Here is a 4,080-nt window from a genome sequence, read left to right on the forward strand (position 1 = left end):
CGGACACGAGTCTTGGTACAGCACAGTGACTATGGAAAATAAATTCTTGGTGTTTGAAAATAAAGCACTTAGAAGAATATTAGGAGTTAAGTGGTGGGAAAGGATACCAAATAGTAGAATTAGAGAAATAACGGGAGTACAGCCGATCGATGAATATGTTAGATTCTCACGATGGAAGTGGCTAGGACATGTGTATAAGAGACAGGGAATAGTACGAGGTACACCAGGGTGGGTGGCACTTGGTAGGAGAGGTAGAGGAAGGCCAAAAGAGACGTGGGTGAGGACAATGAGACGGGAAGCTGGAGATGAGTGTTGGGGAGATCTTGAGGAGTTAGCACAAGATAGGATGTGGTGGTGTGAGTTCATCGAGGCCCTATGCATCCCCGAGGGTGCCACAGGAAATGATTGATTGATTGATGTTGTATGCTGGGGAGAACTTGAGACGTGGTAAAATTTGATTGTCTGCCTGAGTGACCCTCATGACAGTAAAATTGGGGACCTGGATATAAATTCTATGGTAGTACTGTATCTCATAGTCTAGGGGAAGATTGAGATACAACAAAAACTGGTTGTCTGCCATAGTGACCCTCTTGTAGTAGGAATACAGAGGTCATCTCCTGTTTTTTGCAGTTTAGATTTTGCTAGCTTTGATTATTCACAGGTGAGTACATCACAAAGTACAATAGTTTAAGGTGTATTTAGAGATGATGTAACAGCCTTTATCGTTAAATCATCTGAAATTATACTTCAGTCAAGCATGTTCTAATGTCTGTTTATAATCTGGGGCACTATGAAGACTGAATGTTTTTCAGGCAGTCACATAGTTATGTTATGGCTGTGGGGGCTTGTTGAGATGGCTTTTATTGGTTGCGGAGTTTTGAAACTCAAAGGTGTCAGTTCACTTTCAACTTCAAAAAACAAGGGATGACTACAAGCTTAACCCTTCTTGCTACTATCAGGCAGTTTTATTTTATTAAGATTCCCTTAATGAGACAGACCATAGTACAGTTGATATTTTGTGTGGACAGAAAATTAAACCAAGTGACAAATCAGCAGATTATATCCCAACAGTAACGGCCATGCCACGTTGAGTACACCGCTTCCCGTTCGATCAGCGAAGTTAAGCAACGTTGGGTCTGGTTAGTACTTGGATGGGTGACCGCCTGGGAACACCAGATGCTGTTGGCATCCCTACTTCAAGTGGGGTTGGTGGAGGATTAGTGCCCCTCCCTGTAAAACAATTAACTCTAAGCCCTTGGCCACCCTGTCTGGCAATGAATGAAATGAAAACTGAAAACTGCTAGGAAAAAATGAAATCTGAAATGTGTATTGTGATTTGAACAGTGTGACAACCTGGGCCTCGACTGTATGTAGTTGTGACAGAGAGTTTTCTGTCAGAGTGATAATTGTGTGGCTATAACATTTTTTTAAAGATTAACTTGGCCTAACATTGCCATCTCTCCATTTTGAATATTGAGCCATAGCAATAGATTAATTATAGAATTTGATGCTAGTCACAGAGCTGTGTTATGCAATGGATGAAGAGTCAAGGCAGTGTCATTTTATGTCAATGAGCAATGTAAAGAAACTGCAAAAGGAAAAAAATTTGGGCCAAGTTAAGGTTGAAAGAACTATAGTTATCAAGCTTGTAGCCACATATCATTCTTACAGTAGGAAGGATGTGTCGTAGTGAAGGGGTTAATGAATGCTAGATCCAACTTCTTCAGCTCAGGAAGTTTCTCCTACACTTAAACATCTCTGAAAGCAGCAAGAATTTAAAATCTACATCCTTAGAGTTTAACAGGATAATATTTTAATTTTATCCTTATTGCTGCCGGATGATTTTAGTCAGAGTTGGAGAGCACCCAGTAGTTAAGGGCTAATGAGGTCTGTATCTTACCCTTCCAGTTCAAAGTGCTCAATAAAATCATCTGAACATGCATATAATGAAGTCATCAAAATGAAGGGATTAACTTGCTCAGTACAGTAACACACTTTGTTTTTAATTCTTGCTATCCCCACATTACACCATTCACTGCAGGAAAGATCAATGGAGTGTTTTACCTGATGGAACTGGGTCACAGCCACAACTTGAGTAGTAAATCATTGGTGTCTGCAGTGTGATTAGCCTCAGTTATGAGTTAGGAATGAGCCTCTGGTTACTTATCAAATCAGCCTCCATTTTGATTACAATTGGCTGTCAACTGAGTTGAAAAGATTGAGGGATTAGTGTCAGGTAAGTAATGATGTGATTACTGAAGGCTTAATCTTATTCCTTCATGTTGAAAATTCTCTGTTCACCTGACAGAAATCTGGGGATAACACAATAAATACAAATGTAGGCTTTATCCAACTTCTCCAGATTGAAAACTCTCTGGTAAACTGAATATATTTATCCTGAGATGACAAGAATAAAATAAACAAGACATCATAGTCAAGTTGTTAACCTCTTCAGTATGATGACAAATTGCAATCTTAGCCTTCATTCAGCTTAGGTGTAATCTCTAGTAGCCAAATGGTTAGTGAAGGTTTTATATAACCCATCCAGTTTGAAAAATCTCCCTTAAGTTAAATAAGCCCATCTGAAGGTAGCACAAATAATTATAAAAAGGTGTCACCATACTGTAGTATTAATAGTAGAGCAACCCCTGTCAATCTGACTGAGCAGACCCATTTCCCACAGGCAAGCAATTGCCTCAATAGGGCTGTTCCATGTGGTGAACAGATGTTCCCTTCCAGTGGTCAATGCCTCACCTCGGCGAGATGTGAGGAATAGTGTGCAGGTTTGGTTCATAGATGGGTGCCACATTTGCGTCTTTCCACCCAATTAACATGGGCACCATAGCACGGTCCGTGTCATTATTTGGTTATATGGTTATGACGCAGCATTGTAAATAGTTTACTGGGTTACAAGAAAACACTAGGCTTGTCTGTCAGTGTGGTCACCTAATGAAAAAATAGGCAGCACTACATCAGGTGAGTGGATGATGGTCACCAGCACCTACCAATAATATGGGGTTAAAAACATAGATACTCAGAATTTTTTAGAGGTCCATTCTTTTCAAAGTCATCATTTCTCATCTTGTATGTATTTAACCTTCTTGTGGCTGTATCGTCTCTTTGGCAGTACAGGTATTTTATTCCAGCTATTGCAAGATGTTTATGTTCCTGAGAGTGAGTAAAAGAGGCTGAGAATATTAGTACTTGTGCCATAGTTATGTCATATTTTATTCTGTCCAGTGATGGATGAGTTATTATACAGTATTCAGCCAAGAGTGAGTCACTAGAGCCCAAATGTTAATACTTTTACACGTAATCCCTTCATGGCTGGGTCAGCGTTGATATTCTCTTCCAACTAATGCCAGATGATCATATTCAGCTAAAAAGTGAGTCTAAGAATGATGAGAGTGTTAAGCATCTGTTAACATTCATATTGTCAGGATAAGTCTGTTAGCCTGATCTATTCCAGTTCTTGCTAGACAGACATACTCGTCTGAGAGAGGATCCAGCCCGAGAGTATTAAATAAAATTTGCAGTAATGTAACAAAGAAAATCTTGAACTAAATAAAGGTTTTAGTATTAAGAATTACTTTTATTTAGCCTCTTTGCTCTGTATGCATGTAGGAGAAGGAATTGCCCATGAATAATCATGTAGAATAATTGTAACCCCTTGAATCAGGTGACATGTTTGTTTTTGGTTTGCTTTTGCAAGGGTAGCTCCAGGTATTTTATTTGGCTATGGGGAGATACCTTGTAGCATCAGCAGTAGTAGTTGTAACTGCAAACCCAGGCTCAACTAAACATGAACCAAGTGGACTGTGTGACTGAAACTGTCCTTCTGCAGACCACCATCCTTTTTTCAGCAGATAGGGAAGGAGCTGAGGGTCATTTGTATAACCAGGTAATTGAGCAGCCTGGCTCTATCAGTCCCACCACATGAAGGTGTCACTCCAGTATTGATCTTGTAGTGAATATATTAATGAATTCTGTATCTGACCTCTTCAGTTCCACAAGTCTCCCCAAAGCTGAGTAGAATTGCCAGACGGTAGCATGAACAGCATAAAAGACATCCTCAGACTG

The 4,080-nt window shown here is 39.8% G+C and overlaps 1 non-coding gene across 1 annotated transcript; it reads left to right on the top strand.

Moving 5' to 3' along the window:
- The first annotated feature begins 1,069 nt into the window (after positions 1-1,069).
- Positions 1,070-1,188, top strand: LOC145391545 (5S ribosomal RNA). The gene has a single exon (XR_013895864.1). It is a non-coding gene; the product is annotated as a 5S ribosomal RNA (ribosomal RNA).
- The last annotated feature ends 2,892 nt before the right edge of the window (positions 1,189-4,080 follow it).

This window comes from Coenobita brevimanus, chromosome 18 (assembly GCF_032717465.1).
Source record: "Coenobita brevimanus isolate Jiangsu-jjx chromosome 18, ASM3271746v2, whole genome shotgun sequence".
Classification (NCBI taxonomy): domain Eukaryota; kingdom Metazoa; phylum Arthropoda; class Malacostraca; order Decapoda; family Coenobitidae; genus Coenobita; species Coenobita brevimanus.